Below are 23926 nucleotides of genomic sequence, written 5' to 3' on the forward strand. Positions count from 1 at the left end.
AAAGACCTTCCCCAAGGAGTGCTGACCAGGCAGTTGTGTTTGTGGGGAGAGCCTTTCTGACAGCAAAGAAGGAAGAACTAACTTCCTTTGCCATGTACGACTCAGGTGGGTTTTTTTACAGACAGGACCTTGCTCTGTTGTTCACTGCAACCTCATCTCCTGGGCTCAAGGAATTCTCCTGCCTCAGCCTCCCAAGCAGCTGGGACTACAGGTGTGCACATCACATCCAGCTAATTTTGAAGCACTTTGTAGAGATGGGGATCTCACTATGTTGCCCAAACTGGTCTCAAACTCCTGGCCTCAAGCAATCCTTCCGCCTCAGCCCCGCGAAGTGCTGAGATTACAGGTGTGTGCCACCACACCAGGATTTAGAATCCCGTCTTTCTAATTCAACCACCATAGCTTCTTGTGGAAAAAAAAAAAAAAAAAGCCAGGAGGACAGCTTTCACATGAAGGAGAAACGGTGGATCCAGACGCAAAGTGGCAGAAGGCAAGGAAGGAACCAAGCAGTGGAGAGAAGCTCCACCTCCAGGGCACTCAGAGACCACGAAGGAGAGAGCCGTCCAGGTGGTCCCTAACGCAGCCCTGCCTCGAGGAAAGAGCCCCTTGGAGGGTGCAGTTTAAGTGCCCAGGAGCTCCTTCCCCTTGGGCAGCTCACCCAGAGCTGTCATCCCTTGCCAGACTCCACCATGCACTACACACACCCCACACACGCACACACACCCATAATACAAAGGAGTCTCCTGACACTGTGCAGGGTGGTAGGCAGTGGCTCACCCCAAGCTAGCGGTTGAATTGAGCAACCTGGGCCAGAACAGTGGGGGTCAGCACACACCAGGAATACTCATTACTTGGAAAACAAAGGGATTTTGTGACAACCTGAGGTAAAGGAAGTTGGGGGAAAATGACATCATAACCTCTACTTAAGGCTGACTGATATTGATAGCCAGCCTCCAGGTGGCCCCCAAAGGTCTTGCCTCTGTGTCTTCGTACCCTTGTAGGGTACCTTCTCACATCAGTTCAGGGCTGGTAAGTGTGACTGACAGATTATGTGATATTGTTTGAATATTCGTTCCCTCCAAATCTCATGTTGAAATTTGACTCCCCAATGTTTGAGGTGGAGCCTGCTTGGTGCCATTTTCACAGAGTGAGTTAACTCTCATTCTTGTTCCCATGGAAACTGGCTCCTCCTCCTCTCTCTTGCTTCCTCTCTCACCATGGGATGCCTGCTCCCCTTCACCCTCTCCATGAGTGGAAACATCTGAGGCCCTCACCAGAAGCAGATGTGGCACCATCCTGTGGAGCCTGCAGACCCATGAGCCAAGTAAGCCTTTCGTTGTTATAAATTTCCCAGCCTCAGGTATTCCTTTATAGCAACACAAATGGACTAAGACAGTGTGGCAGGGGCAATGATTTCTGACTTTCAAGTTTCCCCACTGTGGGGCATTGCAGCTTCTTCCTTGTTCTCTGAAAGAAGCTGGCCTGCATACCATGGGGACCCTCAAGCAGCCCTGTCGAGAGGGGCCCATGGAGAAGAGCTGAGGGCTCCCACCAAAAACCAGCTTGCCAGCCATGTGGCATCTTGGAAGTGAATCCTCCAGCCCCAGTCCAGTCTTCAGATAATGCAGCACCAGCCGACATCTCAACTGCAACCTCAGGAAAGACCACGAGCCTGAACAACCCAACCAAGCTGTTCACACATGCCTGACCCACAGAAATTGTGAGTGGTATCAATGTTTATTGTTTTTAGTCACTGAGCTTTGGTATCATTTGTTACCTAGCAATAGATAGCTAATACAAGTATGTCTTAGCATATTTGAATCTTAGAGGGAGTCCTGCAGTTAAAAAGAAAAAAAAATTAAGTATTTAACTTTGTTTGACTCATTGTTTCCCAAATGCTCTGGTTACATTACTTTTTTTTTTTTTTTTTTGAAGAATGCCTCCATAACATCTTGGGGTGCTAATGCTGCACTCAACATCATTTCAAAAGATCTGGGCTGGCTATGGTGGTATTTGTTGTAAAAATTATATCACATACACTTTATACAACGGTCTGATGCCAGACCAATTACATCTAATAAAACACATTTGAATAAAAGCTTAATTCCACTTTTTTTTTTTTTTTTTTTTGAGATAACCCAGACTGGAGTGCAATGACTTGATCTCAGCTCACTGCAACTTCCACCTCCCGGGTTCAAGCGGTTCCCCCTGCCTCAGCCGCCCAAGTAGCTGGGATTACAAGTGTCCACCATTATGCCCAGCTGATCTTTGTATTTTTAGTAAGACAGGGTTTCGCCACATTGGCCAGGCTGGTCTCAGACTCCTAACCTCAGATGATCCGCCCACCTCGCCCTCCCAAAGTGCTGGGATTACAGACATGAGCCACCATGCCCATCCTAATTCTAATTTTAGAAACATAGCCACATTCCAAACATTTAGATAGTTAAACGAATGCTAAAGGAAATCTGTTGAGTTAGCATTTTAAACATGGAAATAAAATTCCCATCCCATCAGCTTTTACTATCTTGGTTTTTGTAAATTTGAAGCTTATTTTTTATGGTTGTATTTAACGCATTTGTAAAATGCAAAAAGCGTATATATAGTCATTAAGAACTTTAACCCCAGCTGCTGGTCATTAAGAACTTTAACCCCAGCTGCTGGTTAAAATGGGTCAAGGCTGCTTGGCACAGGCCCCAGGCATCAAAGAGGGCAAGAGAGAAACCCTGAGCCACAGCACTGCATGCCATGGTGGAACCACCCAAGCACACTCATCCAGAGAAAACCTCTCTTTTCTTTTTTTTTTTGAGTCAAGTGTCACTCTGACATCCAGGCTGGAGTACAACAGCACAGTCATGGCTCACTGCAGCCTTGAACTCCTGGGTTCCAGTGACCCTCCTGCCTAAGCCTCTTCAGTAGCTGGAACTGTAAGCGTGTGCACCGTGCCCAGCTATGTGTTTAAAATTTCTTAGAGATGAGGTCTTGCTATGCTTCCAGGCTGGCCTCCAACTCCTCGGCTCAAGTGATCACTGGGATGACAGGCCTGAGCTACTGTACCCAGCTCTATCTACCTGTTTTGAAGGACAAGAGGACTTAACGCTGAGAAGGGCTTCAAGGAGTTTAAAAAGAGTGTGGCCTAGAAATCCAGAGACAAAGCCACCCCGTAAGGTTGTTTCTCATGGAAAGACCTGGGCGCCGGGAGGAGGGCTTTAAGCACTTGGGGCCTCCTTCCAGGTCAGGTGGCGCCGTGGCCTTGGACTGACTCCTGGCACAGCCCTGACCTGCTATGCGACCTCAGACATGTACTTAACCTCTTCAGAGCCGCACTTTTTTCACTTGCAAAATGGGGATAATAATACCTGTAAGTCCGGTTGCCTCACCGGGAGCTCGGACGCACACCTCCCCCGACCTTTTGTCCGAAAGCTCGGACATGCTCGGGCATGTTCCCTTCTTCCCTTTTTGCACAGCCTGGCTCTCCCTTAAAGAACCCAGTATGCAAGCGGGGTCTTGTGACTAGCCAATAGTAGCCAAGTCTTTCTAGCCCACAGTAGCCGAGTCTTTCTAGCCAATAGCAGCTGAGTAATTCTAACCAATAGCAGCCAAGTCCTGTATGCAAACAAAGGCTTGTAACCTTACCCAATAGTAGCCCTGCTCTCCCACAACCAATCGAGCTCCTTCACTCCCTATAAAACCTCATGTCTGAGAGGAGTCCGTGCGACTTCTCCGGCCCCTCCTGTCAGACCGCAGAACCTCGCCCGGGAGCCTGAATAAACTCTTCATATTGGATCTTCTTGTGTTGGCCTCAGTTTCTTCCTTTTTAAACTCGGCAAGAACCCAAGAACAAACCTCACAATACCTACCTCTCAAGACTTCCAAGTGGATTGTGTGAGAGCTGGAAGCACCAGCACTTCGCCAGTGCCCTGCCTTGCCCCCAGGTGTCTGCCTCCTCAGGAACCAGGTAGATGAGGCATGAATGCCAAGGCATTAAAGATTGTAGGACAGGCGCAGTGTCTCACACCTGTAATCCCAGCACTTTGGGAGGCCAAGGCAGGCGGATCATGAGGTCAAGAGAGCGAGATCATCCTGGCCAACATGGTGAAACCCCATCTCTACTAACAATACAAAAATTAGCTGGGCGTGGTGACTCACACCTGTAGTCCCAGCTACTTGGGAGGCTGAGGCAGGAGAACTTGCTTGAACCTGGGAGGCAGAGGTTGCAGTGAGCCGAGATCGTGCCACTGCACTCCAGCCTGGCAACGGAGCAAGACTCAGTCTCAAAATATATATATATATAACAGCAAGGGAACCCTCATTTACCACAGGGATCAATTAGGAGAGATTTTTCTTCACTGCAAAAGGAGTTTTTGCCTTCCAAAAGGATTCACTTAAAATAGCTTATTGCCTCAACTAGGAAATCTTCTATTACAGTTTACAGACAATTAACTGCTTAGGAAATTAAAAGAGGCAGCACTCAGGGGCACTCCAAGCTCAGTGAGAAACGCGGTGCTTCTGATACAATAATGTCAACCAAATGTAAATATTTATAAAAACCAATTGTACACCATTTCTGAGGAATATTCTTAATGCAGGCAGGCTCTCCAACACCAATGTGCCCTCTAGTGCTCCAGCATCAAAGCTAGTCTCACATCCACTGCTGGCAGGCAGAGGCAGGCTGCCGCTCCCTTACGCTCACCAAAACCGGGCCAGTGCCTGGCTAAGTGATTTCAATTTAGTGGTGAAAAATGGGTTATAATTACATTGTCAAGAAGTCAGTTCATGTAGTGTCTCCAGCTTGAGTCTTGAATTCCTCTCATTAAACGGAACACATGCCTGTTTCATGAAAAAAAAATCCGTTTTTTCCTGTTCCAATTTGTTGCCTCTGAAGATTCTACAGGACGTGCAAAGCAGGAGGCTGGCTGACCCCTGTGGACCACAGTTGTGTAGCCCCTGTCACCCAGCAAGCTGTTATGATACCAGGTACCTATAAGTAAGTGGCTGGGTACCCAGGACACAGCACACCCTCCACTGGCCACAGGTCTGCTCGGTGCAAATCCAGCTCTGGGTGTCTGCTCTCCAGGTGGGTGGCCCCAGCCCTAAGTCTTATGGGAGCTGCAGGGCTTTCAGGAGCCTAAATTCAGAGGACCTGAACTCACTGCGGATGAAGAAAATTCCCCGTGTTCCCCTTACCTCCGACCACAAGAAATTGTAAGAGCTATAGGTGTACAAAAGGAACAAGGAGAAATCATCCAGATGCAGTGGTTCACGCCAGTAATCCCAGCACTTTGGGAGACTGAGGCGGTGGATCAAGACCAGCCTGGGGAACACAGAGAGACCCCGTCTCTACCGAAAAAAAAAAAAAAAAATACAAAAAATTAGCTGGCTTGGTGACACATGCCTGTAGACCCAGCTACTCATGAGGCTGAGGTGAGAGGATCACTTGAACCCAGGAAGTGGAGGTTGTGATGAGCTGAGATGGCACGACTGCACTTCAGCCTGGGCAACAGCATGAGACTCTGTCTCAAAAAATTAAGAAAAAAGAAAAACCATAGTCTATGCCTCTAAGTGTACAATCTAGTTTGAGAGCTATGTCTCATCCATTCACGATATGGAAAATAACTCAAGGCCAGATTCAGTGTCCTCAGTGTGGTTGAACTTGACTACTGTGTAGCTAAGAAAGACGAAGAAGCCTCAGGAAGAAGGCAGGTCTGGGGCTGGACCCTTAGGAACAGAGGATAGCAATGGCCCTGACTCGAGTCTTCCCATTTGGCAGCCTCTGTGCTCGTGCTTTGCAAGGAGCTCTTCAGATGCCACTCCTCTGCCAACACTACGCAATTGCCATTACCATTTTCCTTTTACACGAAGAAACTCTGACTGAAGGCCAAATCCAGCCAGCCAAGTGACACTAACATAATTTTAACACAGATCTCTTTAACCTCAAAGCCCACAATCCTAACAACATTTAGATGGGTAGGAGGAGGAAGAGCAGTGCTTTTAAAAAAGATGAATGGAAAGGCAAGGGTTTGAAAGAGCCTAGGATCTGCGTTGAAGAAAGGGAAGGGCATCCTTGTTAGCCAGCAGGGGTCAACTTGCAGAGGAAGGGAAACGAGGGCAAATGTATTGGGAATAACAAGATTGTGGATGGTTTTGCAGCCCTGCCCGGGGGGGTCCAAACTTGGAAAATGTGGTCTTGGGAACTAAAGATAGGACCTAGAGCGGAGGCTGGACTGGAGCCAGACAGAACAGAGGCAGGGGCCAACCAAGAAGTCGTAGCAAGAGGTCAAGGTGAGGGTGAACAGGGTCTGAACAGATAGATGAAAAGGAAAAAACAGAGATGCAAGGTCAAGAGAGGAGCAGGAGAACGGAGCAGACACAAAACGGAAGAGTCAAGATCAAGCTTCTATGGACTCACTGAGCACCCAGGGCCCAGGGCCGGGGCCACCCAAGGGCCCGATCTGCTGTGGGGTACCTGTCTCCCACCACAGGGAAACTCCCGTTGGGACAGGTGTGTTTTCTTTACTAATATCCCCAAGGAGCGTTCCATTCCTCTCACACCCTTACTGCACTCCCTCTGCGTCACCAGATCTGAGGAGGAAGAAAAGGGGACAAGAGGGAAGGAAGTCCCCTTAGCTGCTGTAAGAGATTGGTATATTTTACGACTTCTCTGAGCCTGTTTTCACATCAGCAAAATGCAAACAGTGACCTCCTGCAGTTGTTAGGAGGATTAAGTTAGACAATGAAGGTGGTCGGAACACGCCACCCCAAAATACACCACGTTGGCGTGTTGACTATTTTAAGTCAAAGACACTTAAAAAATAACAACAGCAGTGGCAGGTACAGGAAGGGCACTCTGACCTTCTCTAAAGCAGGATGTGAAACTCCCATGTGGAAGGTGTCTCTGCTTACTCACAGCTCAAACAATGGGCCACTTTTCACAGTGCTGAGACCTGAAATGTTACCTGTTCCACCTTAAGTTTGAGGTCTCTAGGCCCTTTATCTTCTGGCAATGTTTTATGCCACTGTAGCCTCATAATGTTAATGTGGGGAGAGACCACACGGCCCATCGGTGCAGCCTGATGCCTGCCCGCTCTCCATTCATTCAACACATGCTTGTGGAGGCTTTACTGCATGCTAGGTGCTGTGGTCTCCACAGGAAGCGCAAACATGAAAACGACTAGATCCTGCCTGAAGTTGCTCACAGTCCAGTGAGTCTATGTCTACCATTCTGTTGGGTTAAGAAGGGAGAAAAGCCCACTCTTGTCTCCAAGCTCCTTCTCCAACTGTGAAACAAAGAGAAATGAAAAGTCCTGTGTGAGAATCTGTGGTTTGAGCCAATGAGCCTTAGAAGCTCAAGTCTGCTCTGGGGAAGGCTAGGACATCAGATGAAATGCAGAAAGGTCCTCGGAAAAAAGTAATTGCACGTGTGGATGGGGTGTGTGGGTGTGTGAGTAAGTGTGCAAGAGAGAAAGTGCACACACTGAATCCTCCAACACCAACAGAATAAAATGGACACAACTCTCTCTTGTCCCCTCAGCCTAGCGCAGGGCCCCTCTCTGGGCACAGTGACCAGCATCAGGTGAGAGTCAGGCCACTACCAAACTGTCTTTTTTTTTTTTTTAGACAGAGTCTACTCTGTTGGCCAGGCTGGAGTGCAGTGGTGCGATCTTGGCTCACTGCAACCTCTGCCTCCCTTCAAGCAATTCTCCTGTCTCAGCCTCCCAAGTAGCTGGGACTACAGACGTGCACCACCATGCCAGGCTTATTTTTGTATTTTCAGTAGAGACGGGTTTCACCATGTTGGCCAGACTGGTCTCGAACTCCTGACCTCAGGTGATCTGCCTGCCTCGGCCTCCCAAAGTGCTGGGATTACAGGCATGAGCCACCACACCTGACCCAAGCTGTCAATCTTGGACCAGCCACTTCAATTCTTTCAACCTCAGGTTCCTTATCTAAGAGGTGAGACGTATACAGAGTTTACGGAAATGAGCAGAAACATTTTCATGGAAAGGAGGCCTCTAGCCTCTGGGACCAAGGGGTCCAGGATGCCAAGAACCCCGCCATGCATGCGTCAGCCCCGCATACAAGGAATTATGCCAGGCAGTAGTGCCCATAGTAAAACACTAGACTAGCTGGCAGCCTGTATGGCATTAGATGACTCTGGGAACATTTAAATGGTGCATCTTAATACAATTAACACAAGATACTCACCACTCTGGACTTACAGATTAGCATTTTCAAACTGTGTTAGCTTTGGATTATATAAACTGCCATCTGTAAAAGCAATTTCCTTCTTCTCTACCCTAAACCATGTCCTTCAAGCCTCAAGGGTACCCACTGCCTCCGCTGTGGAGAATCTGCATGCTCAGTGCATACTGGGAAACGCCAGCCTCAGCCAGGCCTGGCAGCACCAGTGACAATATCCAAGGACAAGGAAGGGACTTCTTGCCCACAGATGACTGAGCAGGTGCTTTATTTCAGAGTCAGCCCTGGAATGCCTACCCAGAGGAAGAAAAGAAAATTGAACGACCACTTTCAACAAAGAGCCAAGGACTCTCCCAATGGATGAAATGGCAGCTCATTTACTAATTGCGGAAGAAGCCCAGAAATCTAATTAGGAAGTAATTGGATTTGAAGGTTTAAAGCCTCGTATTGGACGTGGGCAGAGGAAATCCCTCAAATGTTATAAATCAAGAAAAATACAGCCTGCAGCTGAAAAGAGAAAGATACCTAAAAATAATGTGATAATAGACAAGCAGAAATACCAAAGACAATTCGCTTTGCTTTGCACTTTGTGGACTTTTTACTAGCCTGCTGCATTTAACTTGTTGGCTGGCTTAGCACTTAGGCAAAGTCAATGATCAAAACATCTGTTCACACATGAATCCAGCTGAAAACAAGAAATTAAATCTGCAGGGTAGGAGGGATGGAAAAACACAGGCAGAGAGAGGAGGAGGGAGGGAAAGAGAAGGGGAGGCAGGAGGGAGGGGGAGAGGGAAGCAGGGTAATGACTGCAGGTAATTCACAGGATCAAGGTTTCATATACAGCTCACTCTTCGGCTAACGAGAGGCTGGGGTGCCAACCCCCCGTGCAGCCAAAACTTCCCTTAGAACTTGTGACTCCCCCAAAACTTAAGTAATAATTTGCCTACTATTGACTGGAAGCTTCACTGATAATATAAACAGTAGGTTAACATCTATTTTGCAGATTATATGTATGAGTATACTGTATTCTTACAATAAAGTAAGCGAGAGAAAAGAAGATGTTATTAAGAAAATCATAAGGAAGAGAAAATACATTCCCTGTTCATTAAGTTGGAAGTGGATCATCAAGATCTTCATCCTCATCATCTCCGCGTTGAGTAGCTGGGGAAGAGGAGGAAGAGGAGGGGCTGGTCTTGCTGTCTTGGAGGTGGCAGAGGTGAAAGAAGTGGAGGAGGCAGAAGGGAAGGCAGGGAAGCAAGCACACTCAGTGTTACTTCTACTGAAAAAAAAATCCATGTATATGTGGACTTTCGCAGTTCAAACCACAGTTCAAGGGTCAACTGTATTATTAGGCTCCCACTTGCATGGAGCATGAAAACTGGAGCGCCATCAAACCTCTGTGGGATAAAGACATAGGACCTTCAGTGACTGCTCCATGCAGAGCTGTTCATGACTAATGCCTTCCAAGGAGGGAACCGGGAGAGCCCAGGCTGGGCAGGTGCCATTCTGGGCAGGGCTGGGATGTGGGGGGCACACACTGTTCTGTCTGTCCAGCCCCCGCACCTCACCCCACATGGCGTTGTCACTGTGCCCTCCCTCCCTGGGAGAGCTCTCTCCCTGCATCCACATGTTTCTGGTGGGGCCGCCCATCACAGGTTCCCACACTTGGCCCTAGCCTGGCTGATCCAACACCCTCCATGTGACTCAATGAGGGGCTGGCTTGAGGCCTGCTGTTTACCCCGTGTGCATAGTGAAAGCGTCTTCCTCTGTCCTGAGGTGTTACACTGAGACGACAGACAGGTAGCCTGTCTGTCTACGCTAAGCCCTTAATACACTATATAATCCAAAACTAACACAGTTTGAAAATACTAATCTGTAAGTCCAGAGTGGTGAGTATCTTGTGTTAATTGTATTAAGATGCACCATTTAAATGTTCCCAGAATCATCTAATGCCATACAGGCCACCACCCAGTCTAATGTTTTACTGTGGGCACCACTGCCTGGCATAATGCCTTGTACGTGGGGCTGACACATGCATGGCAGAGCTCTTGGCATCCTGGACCCCTTGGCCCCAGAGGCTAGAAGCCTTCTTTCCATGAAAATGTTTCTGCTCATTTCCCTAAACCCTGTATACGTCTCGCCTCTTAGACAAGGAGCCTGAGGTTGAAAGAATTGAAGTGGCTGGTCCAAGATCGACATGTGTGCCCTTCTGCTACACAAGGAAGAAGTCCCCCCTTTAGAAGGAGCTTGAGTCCCCCCACCTGCACCCAGGACTGAGGGAGGGTGAGAGACGACCCTGACCCGATCACTGAGCCCTTTTGTCCAACCTGCCCAAGGCTGCTTTGCTTGCTTCTCAGCTAAGTGAGGTCACAAAGTCTCCCTTTTCTTCAAGCTAGTCTGAGGGGTTTAAGTTTTTCCTTGCAACAGGAAGCATCCTGATTCATAGGGGAGGCTTGTTGCAGTGTCGCTCTTAGACCTCGGCCACCACAGGCCCCGGGGTCCACATTTTAAGGGTGCTGCCCGGGCTCCTGTCTGGCTGCTCCCCTCCCTGGGGGCTGAGGAGTCTGGAAGTCAAGGGACCTCGAGCATCTCCCTGTCTGAGCCAGACTCCAGAATCTCCTGCCGCAAACCCAGCTCTGCCTCCAGGGCCACACAGTCCTCTCCCCGGGTCTGTCTTCCAAAGGCAGAACGTGCTATAGGTGTGTGGACTCCTAGGTTGGAACCGGATCAGGCTGGGAGGGAAGGGAGGGAGTCTTCCATTTGTACTCTTTCTTGAGCTCACAAATATTGGGAGGGAGGTTGCAGTCGATGGATTTAAACCTCCAAACAACCCATGAGGTCATGATTGGGACACCTTTTTGTAAATCAGCCAAGAGAGGAGTCAAGCACCTGGGAGAGAACCTAGTTCGGCCAGAGGTAAGACTCTCAGGAACTGGTGACATCCTCTTGAATTTTGTGTCTAACAAAATTAATACTAATTAGTAACAGGGAAAATGTCCCAATACCTGCAAGAAAGACATAGCCACACCTGGTGGAAGTCATGGGCACAGCCAGCAAGGGTATTCGCAGGCAAGAAGCCTCCCCAGTCGACTCTCAGAGCCAGCATGAGCCAGAGGGGCAGGGGTCAAGATTTGCTCACAGACATCAATGACACACAGAGCTCTGAGTTCTCCAGGGACCTTCCAACTGACCGTCTGACTCTGTCCACATCTCCGTTGCCAGCCCGTCTGTCTACGCTAAGCCCTTAACAATGTATGCTTCCCCTTTCCCCCGCCATGGAACAAAACAACCCATGAACCACTTTATAGCATGTTTTGGGATAATTCCTGCCATACCCTTTGTATCAGACAGAGCTTGATTGTACAGCACAGCAGCTACTCCAGTGAATTCAAGCCCACGGAGATGTCGCCAGGGACAGTAATTGGTTAACCGAATTCACAGGAGAGCTGAAGCAGCAAACCCTAGGCTAGTTTCCCAGGAATGACAAGGAGCTGTTCTCTGCTACAGCCAGTAACCTCAATGGCACAGAGAAGCCCCTGCTGAGGTGTCTGGCTCATGTTTGAGTCACAGTAGCAAAACTGAGGCCCACGTTCTCCCCTCTTTCTGTTTGGCTCTGCTCAGAAAGCAAGCCCCTCATAGGTCAGCAGATTCATAGTCTTAAGTGACCTCTGGATCTTCGGTTGTAAAGGAGTCAGAGATGTTAGCCTTTGCACCCTAGAAGAAATCAGAATGGCTGCAAAGAGGGCCGGCCTGCTATGTACCATCCTCCCCTGAAACCCACTCAGAACACTGAGAGCGTTGCAACTCCACGAAAGGAAAGTGGCCTCAGCACAGCTGTCAGAGGTGCCTCCAGGTTGGAAACCGCCGTTGGCAGCCATGAGACCTTGCACCAGACAGCAAGGACAAGCCATCCCCTTAATGTAAGCAGACAGCGCCCAAGCAAATGGGAGTGAGGAGGGGGCTGGTGCCCAGGAGCCTCAGGGGCCCATCCCCCAGGCTGTCTGCCCTTCCTTGGGGCCTCCCAGACTTCCTTTGGAGGAGAGCTGAGTTCCAACAGAGAGAACAAGACAGAGCCAAAGGAACTGTCACGGAGTACTATGACAAGGCTCCAGTCTGCCCTTGATCCTGTGTGGCCTGAGAGGCACAGGGTCCGTGGGCCACACCTCTGCCCGAGGGCCTCAGGAAGCCTGGCCCTGCAGCCTGCCTCTAAGGGCATTTCCTGTCTCCTGTACTCTCCTTTCTTACGAAATCCATACAGCATGACAGTCATCTCCCCAGAAAGTCACTTTGTGACTTAGTATCGCTGTCACAACAATTCAGCTTCAATAAGACACTTACGGAGGTTCAAAACAACCAAGTGATTTAAGTCTGTTTGCTTCAGGGACTTCTATCTTGGGAGGCCAAGCCAGCCAGCCATGCATGCACCCCCCTGGTGAGTCCTCCCTTCGTGCTCTCACATCAAACAGCAGGAACAAAAGGATCATAAATCAGCGTTTTCAGAGAGGGCCAAGGTCTCTGTATCCAAGCAATGCCGAGCGCCGGCACAGTCTGAGCAGCACACAGGATCCATGATGCAAACAGGAATTCGAGAGATGAAACAAATTCCAGGAACCGCCAAGCCACCGCCCTCTTCTCCGGGTGGTTAATATTAATAAAACACTGGAATTCATATTGGACTTGTTTTTAGAAATATCAAAGGGCCCCTTTTCCTGTATTTTGCACATGCACTGCTAGACACACTCACTTACCTGGGCAAGGCCCACATGCCCCAAACCTGCAGCTCAGAGAGCAGACAGAATCTCTCTGAGGCCTCAACTGCCCATCTCACTCTTATGTGGCCTTGAGAAGGGCTGGGATACCAGCCTCAGGGCCATCCCTTCAGCCCCTGTGCTGGAAAACACATTTAGCAAATGGCCAAATGAGTCCCAACTGTCCCAACTTTTACCTCAGGTCATTCATTAGGGAGTCTCTGAGGGCAAATAATTGGGAAGAGGGAAGAGTGGGGTCATGCAATTGCATTGCTAATAACTTATGAAAACCTGAGGCTGGGCGAGGTGGCTCAGGCCTGTAATCCCAGCACTTTGGGAGGCCGAGGCAGGTGGATCACCTGAGGTCAGGAGTTCCAGACCATCTTGGCCAACATGGAGAAACCCTGTCTCTACTAAAAATACAAAAATTAGCTGGGAGTGGTGGCGGGCACCTATAATCCCAGGTACTTGGGAGGCTGAAGCAAGAGAATTGCTTGAACCCAAGAGGCAGAGGTTGCAGTGAACCCAGATAGCTCCACTGCAATCCAGCCTGGGCAATAGAGTGAGATTCGGTCTCAAACAAAAAAACAAACAAACAAACAAAAAACACTTGGATGAAGAGTTTGTAATAAATCAGTTTAAACCAGAGTCAACAGGAATGAGTAGAAGTCTAGACGTATTTTTCATCTTTCAAACATAGAAAACATGTAAGGCCCAGAAAAGCTAAAGTTTACTGGAGGCCACACTCAGAACAGGTGAGCAGCGCACAGGTCTCTTGACTCCTCCGTGGCAGTTTGAGTCCCAAGCTGTGTGGTGCGAAATGGCTCCAACCGAAGTCCCTGCCAAGTGGGACAGGTGCACTGCCATTGTTCCCATGGTGACGGATGTCACAAATGCAAAACACAGGAAAGTCAGCTTATCTGAACACAGGTGTGCCTGCTGCTTTCTCAAGGTCTCCTTGGTTGAGTCTTGGCTGTTAAAATCCCTGGCATCCTGATCTCTGTTCAGGAATTTAATTATCAGTCACTAAGAGGAAATGGTCCTCTGAAGGTGGATGGGGAGATGATTGAGGGGTGAGAGATGCCCCAGGGAGGGTAGAAAGGGGAGGGAAGGGGAGGGAAAGGCCCTGGGGAGGGGAACAGGTAACAGGTAACAGGTAACTCCCACATCCCTGCCCATACACAATGCAGATTCCAAAACGGCAGCCATTCATCCACCTCAAATGATAAGAGAGACCAGTATATTTCAGAACATCAAGAACTAATTCTCTCTTCAAAGAAGCTTTTCAGAATGCTCAAGATTTGTCTGTGAGAAGACTATGAGACCCAGATTTAACTGCTAATACTTTTAGGTTTTTGCATAGTGGATCAGTAGCCATTTGGGTCAGTACATTCAAGCTTTTCTCTTCCGAGATCTGTGTTGGCTTTGCGGGACTAAGAAAGTTGTGTTCGATAGCATTCTGCATGGGGGCAGGTTAATTCCACAATTTGTATCAAGGTTCCAGGTGACATAGTGGATAATAGTTTCCTTAGGTTTGTAGATGGCAAAATACTAGGAAAAGGACAAGAGGCCAGGAAAGTGATGGATTAAACTGAAATTCATCTGTAATATGCTGGAGAAGCAGAAACCATTAAGAAAGGAATTTGACTGGGTGCAGTGGCTCCCAACACTTTGGGAGGTCAAGTTGGGAAGATCACTTCTTGAACTCCTGGCTTAGGCCAGGAGTTCAAAACCAGCGTGAACAACATAGGGAGACCCCATCTCTACAGCCAGGCATTGTGGCACACACCTGTGGTCTCAGCTACTCAGGAGGCCGAGATGGGGGATCCCTTGAGCCTGGGAGGTCGAGGCTGCAGTGAGCTGTGATTGCACCAAAGCACTCCAGCCTGGGTGACAGAGTGAAACCCTGTCTCAAAAAAAAAAAAAAAGTAGAATGAAATTTGACAGAGACAAGAACAGGATATTATGCTTGGAGAGAGAAACAAACTCTAAGACATGAATAAAGAAATCTCAGTTGCATTTTCAGACACTGCAGCGAGCTCAGCCCAGGACACACCTGGGCCTGGTAATGGGTCTCTTATTTTAGCAGGGCAGACATCTTTAGGGCAGGTCTACACAGTACATTTCCCATGCCTGACTTCATGCAGACTGCCCAATGCCCAGTGCGGACCAGGAGGTATCAGTACCCTCTCCATCCAGGGATCAGATAATATAAATGACCCGCATGGACCAAAAAGGCTTCTGGGACTCAGTCCAAGTGCCCAGGGCAGGGCCTGACCACTGAGCTGGGCAGCTATCCCACTATCCCTTGAGAGCTATAAAGAGGTGACCCCATGGTGGGGTGTTCACCATATCAATTCAGCTGACATTTGCACAAGCACACACTAGAGTTTAGATGAGAAAGGTCTTATGACTTCAAAGTGAACTCCATTCTAATGAGTTGATCAGGCTAATCCACTGTCTTTCCAAACAATCAGAAAATAGCTTACAAGTTCTTGGGGAGTGTGCTCCTGGGATAGGAAGAAGGGAGTGCTGGTCAGTGAAAGGGGATTCAGTGGGCTATAGGACAGACCCCACACTGGGAGCAATGAGGAGGGTAGTGGAAAGGACATGGATAATTTAAAAAACCAGCTTCAGCCAGGTGCGGTGGCTCACGCCTGTAATCCCAACACTTTGGGAGGCTTAGGCGGGTGGATTGCCTGAGGTCAGGTGTTCAAGACCAGCCAACATAGTGAAACCCCATCTCTACTAAAAACACAAAAAAATTACCCAGGCGTGGTGACAGGTGCCCGTAATCACAGCTACTCAGGAGACTGAGGCAGGAGAATCACTTGAAGCCGGGAAGTGGAGGTTGCAGTGAGCCGAGATCGTGCCATTGCACTCCAGCCTGGGCAACAAGAGCACAGCTCTGTTTCAAAAAAAAGAAAAAAAGAAAAGAAAAAGAAAACCAGGTTTAGCTTCCAGATTTGTCCATTGTACCCAACACAGGCCAGACTGAAGAGCAACACAGTCCCTTCTCAGCTGAAGACACTGACCAGAGACAGAGGGGACTGTCAAGAGGCCATTGCTGGTCAGAAATGCTCACACTCATGTGTTCTCACACTCACACAACTCACACTAACACATTCATACACACATTGTCATACACACACTCATACACATGCTCATACATTCACACTGATGCACACACATGCACTCATACCACACACGTACACTCACACTTATACACACTCACACACTCATACACACTCATGCATACTTACACATACACTCACACCTACTCACATTCATGTACACATACACCCAAAGACACATACACTCACACACATACTCATCCACACACATACACTTACCCTCATACGCAGTCACACACTCATACACTCACATACACTCAAATATACATTGACACCGTCACTCACGTACACACATACACACTCATGTTCACTCAACCACACATACACACAACCAGTCACTCATACACTCACATCACACTCAGCCACACACATACACACTCATACACGCATACCCCTCACACCCACACTCACTCACACTCATGCACTCATACCCACACTCACACTCACGTACACACACTCATACTCACATTCACACCCACACACACTCATGTACACACATACCCAAACACATACTCATCCACACATACACACGTACCCTCATAGTCACACTCATACTCACATACACTCACATATACACTGACACCGTCATACACTCACGTACACACACTCATGTTCACTCAACCACACACTTACACACACTCATACACACAACCAGTCACACTTATACACTCACATCACACTCAGTCACACACATACACGCTCATACACTCACACCCACACACACTCATGTACACACATACCCAAACACACATACTCATCCACACATACACACGTACCCTCATAGTCACACTCATACTCACATACACTCACATATACACTGACACCCAGTCATACATGCACATACACACACATACTCATACACTCATGTTCACTCACACTCAATCACACACTCACACTTACACTCACACACACAACCAATCACACGCATACACACACACTCAGCCACACACACTCACATACACACTCATACCCTCACACCCCACACACACACTCGTACTCATACCCACTCATACACTCACGTACACATACTCATACACTCACACCCACACACTCATACACACTCAGGTACGCGCACACACATACTCATACACACTGATATACACACACACATTTTCTGACAATCTCAAATTCTTTTTTATTGAAGAATGTGGTATTTATCGAAACTATGTATACATTTAACAAATTACAGCAACTCCATTATCCCGGCAACCATTTTCATTTGTACTGGCCTTCAGTCCTTATTTGCCGCTCTCAGGGCTCCACACTGCAGCGAGCGGCAGCTCAGTGTAGTTCCTTAGGCCACACTGTGCAATGCCACCCTAAGAGCAGCTCCAAATTTTAAGTCCAGAAGACAAACACAGAAACCCAACAAGATATGTATTTACAAATACAGTGTAGAGAACAGCAAAATATTTCAACAGTTTTGTCTAAAATGCTTTCTTTCATGCATCACATAGAGGCTACAGAGAGGGGAACAGCTGACAGTCTCTGGATCACAGAAAGGAGAACTCGAGCAAAAAATAAACAAACAAAAACTTTGCTAGGCCAGGCGCACTGGCTCAGGACTGTAATCCCAGCACTTTGGGAGCCAGAGGCAGGAGGATCACTTGAGTCTAGGAGTTCCAGACCAGCCCAGCAAAATGCTGAAACTCTGTCTCTACCAAAAAAAAAAAAAAAAAATTAACCAACTGTGGTGGCACGCACTTGTAGTCCCAGCTACACAGGAGGCTGAGGTGGGAAGATCACCTGAGCCTGGGAGGTCAAGGCTGCAGTGAGCCGTGATTGCGCCACTGCACTCCAGTCGGGGCAACAGAGTGAAACTCTGTCTCAAAAACAAAAACAAGCAAAAAAAAAAAAAAAAAAAAAAAGCGTGCTTTCCAAAACCTTCCAGTGACCCCAACATGAGACACATAAGCATCTAGGTATACTTCAAAAGTCTCAGCGTCTCATTTGAGTTGACTTTCAGTCATCAATGTTGGCACCACGCTGCTGGTTTGGGGGAAGTGTGTGTGTGTGTGGTGTGTTTTTAATCATTCTTATTATAGTTGAACATGCTGCTGTTTATAAATCACCAATGCAAACATTGCCATCTTTGGTATTCCTGCAGTTTTCATTTATGAGAAAACCTGCAGAAAGTACTCTGCCTACCAAAGTGAAGTAGCAAGGAAACAGATGACCACAGAGTCATAAGGCCCCAAGAAAGGCAGCAGGGCATACAGTTACCCTCAGGTGGGCAAAACGCCTGCCTTAACATTATGCAACCTGTTGCCTCTTCCTAGGAGCACTATTTTTTTCTCTTGCTGGTCTTCTGCTTGATAGATGCACTTCAAACTAACTTGTTAAATTAGGCCATGTTCTTTGAGTTTTGTTTCCAATTCACACCAACAAGAATTCTTCCACTGATGTTTTTGAAAAGTTATTGGCCATACTGTAATGTTGGGGTTCACGGGACCCCTCAGTTCCCCTGAGAGAACGTTTCTCTAGGTTCTTGGTCTATCACTCCCCCAAGAATGGGAGAGAGACCACAGCACAGTGCACTTGTAAAAGCAAATGCCAGACTCTGAAGTGTTTGTACAAAGTGATTTATTTAGGTAGAGAGAAAGGAACAGCTAACTCTCACACTGAGTGAGAGAGAGAAAAGCCGCTTTCACACTGAGTGAGAAGGGTTCCCAGAACGGGGAAAACCAGAGAAGGAAAGCTCCTCTCACAATGAGTGAGAGAATCCAGAAAGATGGAATCCAGGAGAGGAAAGCAGCTTCTACACTGAGTGGAAGCGGAGAGAGAGGGGGAGAGAGAGAGAGAGAGAGAGAGAGAGAGAGAAGAGAAGAGAAGAGAAGAGAAGAGAAGAGAAGAGGAGAGGGGAGAGGGGAGGGGGAGGGGGAGGGGGAGAGGGGGAGGGGGAGGAGGGGGAGGGGGAGGGGGAGGGGGGGAGGGGGAGAGGGGGAGGGGGAGAGGGGGAGGGGGGGAGGGGGAGGGGGAGGGGGATGGAGTTTAGGAGGGAAAGACAGGCTTCCACTAGAGAGTGTGGTACTCTAGAGGGGAAACTCTAGAGGGGAACTCTGGAGTGTGGACTCCAGAGGGGAAAATCCAGGAGAGAGAAAGACTGCTTCAACGAGGGTGGAAGCGGATCCAAACATGGAGTCCAAAGGGGTGTGAAAGAAGGGGACTTTTAACCTGGGAGGAAATCCCACCTTCTCTAAGACCCTGGGCCAATGAAAGGAGTTCCTTAGAACTTCCGCTGGAGTGATTGACTTTTTGGTTCTTCCTGCGCCTGCGAAAATTAGAACAGAGCCGTTGAATCTCCCAGATGGAGAGAGATATGGGGTGGCGGGTGGCGTGGCCCTGGGAAGTTCTTGCCCTTAAAACTACGCCCCCTTGTGGACCCAGAAAGAGGACACATTCCCTCAATGTGACCATGACAAAAAAACTATAAATGGGGTGTGGTGGTTCACGTTGATAATCCCAATGCTTTGGGAGGCTGAGGTGGGAGGATCACTTGAGGCCAGGAGTTTAAGACCAGCCTGGGCAACATAGTGAGACCCTGTCTCTACAAATAAAATATAAAAACCCCACAAATGTGAGGATAGAAGCCAGCTGTCTAGTACTCAGCCCATCACAGATTGCTGGAGCCCAAAATTTAAAATTCAAATCTCATAAAATCTCCAGAGTCTCTTGATAAACTGGAAAGGCAGGTGACACTGTCTATAAATCAGCCAGAGCAAATAACTCGCTGCTTGTTCCCTTCAGACGCCGTGTTTCCCAGTCACAGCCAGTCCTTCCTGGGCCTCTGAAGGTATTTCAGTTTTTGACCCTTGAATCAGAGCAAACAGAAGCCAATTCTGATAACAACGTTTGTCACCATTAAAAACAAAATTTTAGAGACAGTCACAGTCTCTACAAAAAAAAATTTTAAATATTTTTACAAAATGTATGGGTTCTCCAGTTTGATCCACTTACTCTCTTGGCTAATAAGGATGTGAAATGGGCCCCATGTCAATAAGAGATATAAATTCATTCTGCTCCAGACCAACTGCTGGGTGGTAATGATATGCAAGCTAGAGGCACATGTGTCAGAAAACCACACAATTTCATGACTACCTGTACACTTTCAGCTGGTAAGTTATGCGTATTGTCGATTTAACTAAGACTAAGCCCAAGATAATTTTTTGGAGACTCCCACTTTTCTTTAGCACATCAAAAGGCAACAAATGTCATTTTTTTCCAGTGTTTACATGTCCAGTTTATTAAAAAAGACCAATTCTCCATCTATATGCCAAGCATAAAATGAAAAGCATAAATACAGTCCAGGCTAAGTCACCTGGGTGGGGCCCATCCGAGAGAGAGTTTGACATCTCCTCGCATGGAAAGTTCCTGCCATCAATGGCACTGCACTGTAATCATCTCAGATACTAAGATTCAAGAGAAATTGAAATATCTGTGAAGAGGTGACCTCTCCCTCATGTCCACACTTAGCCTCTTTTCCCTCTTCTCCCAAAATAAGACACTTTAAACCTCAAGCACTTAAAATAGCTTTTAGCCTTGCTTTAGTATAAGGTCCAAGGTACCATATTGTTTGGCCATTGGAAGAAAGCTGAAACATGGGCCTTCATGTTAAAATTCAAGTAGCTGTTTCTAGCACTTTTCTCATATAGTCTTTAAAACAACAAACTATGGACTTTCTCATGTGACAGTTTCAGGTGATCCCCCTTTGTGAATGAAGGACCACTTCAGAGTTAGGGGAAAATGCCAAGATCTTGGTGACTTACAAGAGAGCAAGGGTAGATAGAACCCAGAGCCCCTCTCTCCTTTTCCAGCTGGCAAGTGAAGCCTGTGAAATTGACCCAGCAATAAGACAATGCTTACCAGGTTCTCCAAGGCCACCACAGCCCAAACTCGGAATGAGTCCGGATCAGTTTGACTCCATTTCAGCTCAGACACCGCCCCCACTCAATCTGTATTCACCTTAATCACTATGCCCTCGCCCTGGACACTGTATCAGGATGTGAGGCAGAGAACCCATTCATAGTTCCAAAGGGGCCTGGTCCCCTATGTGGATCTCCCAAAGGGTACTTATTTTCCCCACTCTTCAAGATTTTTGCTTAATTTCAAATTTCCAAAATATACCATACGTGAAGATTAAAAATGTTAAATCAGTGTGGCTACTCCACTATGCTTGGACAGGGAAAATTAACAGCTGATGAACTGTAAGTACAAATGATGCCAACGTTAATTCTTCTGAGTTTTAATACCATCTAGATAAAAACCAAGAAATGCAGCAAGTCTATACCTTAGCACTCTCTAAAAGTGACACACCCACTCACATTTGCACACACATTATGCACACTCATACACACTCTCTCACCCTGACATACATTCACATTCATTCACATGTCCTCTAGGCCACACACATGAACACACACACACATGGATGCCCCAGTACATTCAGAAACACACAGCAGAGGCTCACTTCTAGAGCTTAACATGAGAACATGAGAACACGTCTTTCTAGCCTCACACTACTCAGCAGAAGAATCTACTGGTCCAACAAGACTAGTCCCATTACAATGCCCAAAACTTACCCTGCAAATCAATATTGGCCAGTCTCTGTGTTTTTTGTGGATGAATCCCCCAAATGATTTCATTCCTCTTTCAAAGCTCAGCTCCAGTCCAATCTCCCTCATAAAGTCTTCCTCAAATACTATTAATACCTCATCTCTATGAAAGACATTGTGGCCAGTGGAATGCAGCTCACAAGCAAAATTGGGGACCCGTTGCTAGAGCCCGGTGCCTTCCTGTCTGCAGCCTGGTGGCAGCTTTGGCTGGCTCACCAAGTCTCCCAGCCCTTGGCACAGAACAGGCCCTTTGTCAACAATGAACCTTCTCATTGATTCTTAAGAAGCTGTAACTTTATTCTGTAGGTGATGGGAATCCAGTGGACATATCTAAGAAGATTAACCCTGGGAGCCAAGTGATGAGAACTTATGAACACCAAGAAGGAAACAGTAGTCACTGGGGGCTACTAGGTATCACTCTGTCACCCACACTGGAGTGCAGTGGTACAGTCACGGTTCACTGCATCCTCAACCTCCTGGGTTCAAGCTATCCTCCCACTTCACTCTCCCAAGTAGCTAGGACTACAGGCATGTGCCACTACGCCTGGCTAGTTTTTCTATTTCTTTTGTAGAGACAAGTTTCCCCCATGTTGTCCAGGCTAGTCTTGAATTCCTTGCCTCAAGTAATTCACCCACCTCAACCTCCCCAAGTGCTGGGATTACAGGCATGAGCCACCATGCTTGGCTTACCATAAACTACTGTTAAGAATAATTTTCTACTGTACTATTGAATACTAGAACTTATTTCTTCTATCCAGCTGTATTTTTGTTCCCCTTAACCAACTTCTCTTCATCCCTACAGTCCCCTTCCCTTTCCAGCATCTGATAACCACCATTCCACTTCTAAAAAGATTTTTTTAAGGGAATGAAAATAAAAGGTGAGAAAAGTTTAGCTCAAATCGGAAAACTGGGGTATCAATCTCGACATTTAATAAAATAGAATTAAAGTTAAAAAGGATCATATGCTACTGGCAAAAAGATATAATCACCTAAATTCAAAACCGTATATCCTCAAAATACATGAAGCAAGGCCGGGCGTGGTGGCTCAAGCCTGTAATCCCAGCACTTTGGGAGGCCGAGGCGGGTGGATCACGAGGTCAAGAGATCGAGACCATCCTGGTCAACATGGTGAAACCCCGTCTCTACTAATACAAAAAATTAGCTGGGCATGGTGGCGCGTGCCTGTAATCCCAGCTACTCAGGAGGCTGAGGCAGGAGAATTGTCTGAACCCAGGAGGCGGAGGTTGCGGTGAGCCGAGATCGCGCCATTGCACTCCAGCCTGGGTATCAAGAGCGAAACTCCGTCTCAAAAAAAAAAAAAAAAAAAAAAAAAATACATGAAGCAAGGGTGAATCAACAGTTGTGAGTGAAGACTTAGTACACCTTTCTCAAACACTAATGGGTCAAGCAGACAAAAATTATAAGCAAAGACATAGGGTATGCTTGAACTATGAGTTATCTACAGGACTCCATACCTAACAAAAAGAAGATACACATTCTTTTCAGGCACACATAGGATGTTTCTAAAAATTGACTATGTACCTCAATGGTCAATTCTAAGGAATCAGTATTTTATATATATATATACCATATATTCTCTGACCACATAACAATAAAATTAGAAATCAATATCAAGTATCTTTTTGAAATACCATATCCAACTGACCCTTAAACAACATGGGAGTAAGGAACACTGACCCCTCTTTCAGTCAAAAATCCACGTATAACTTTTGACTCCCTCCAAAAACTTGACTAATAGCCCACTGTTGACAGGAACATCACTGATAACACAAATAGTTGATTAACACATATTGTGTATGTTATATATATATATAATATACTGTAGTCTTACAGTAAAGTAAGCCAGAGCAAAGAAAATGTTATTAAGAGGATCCTAAGAAAGAGAAAATGCATTTCCTATTGATTAAGTGGAAGCGGACCATTATTATCAAAGTCTTCATCCTCACTGTCTTCGCATTGAGTAGCTGGGGAGGTGGAAGAAGAGGAGGGATTGGTCTTGCTGTCTCAGGGTTGGCTGAGGCGGAAGAAAACTCCAGTATAAGTGGACCTGTGCAATTCAAACCTATGTTGTTTAAGGGTCAACTGTATCTGGAAACCAATACTAACAAATATATTTATATTAAACTAAAAGAAAATTATAAAATCACAATGAAAACACTGCCTAGCAAAACCTGGGGTGTGAGGCCCAGATGGTTTCATAGGTAATGTCTACCAA

The sequence above is a fragment of the Aotus nancymaae genome, unplaced genomic scaffold (assembly GCF_030222135.1).
Source record: "Aotus nancymaae isolate 86718 unplaced genomic scaffold, 86718_ANA_hifiasm-v0.15.2.pri h1tg000032l_0, whole genome shotgun sequence".
Taxonomy (NCBI): Eukaryota; Metazoa; Chordata; class Mammalia; order Primates; family Aotidae; genus Aotus; species Aotus nancymaae.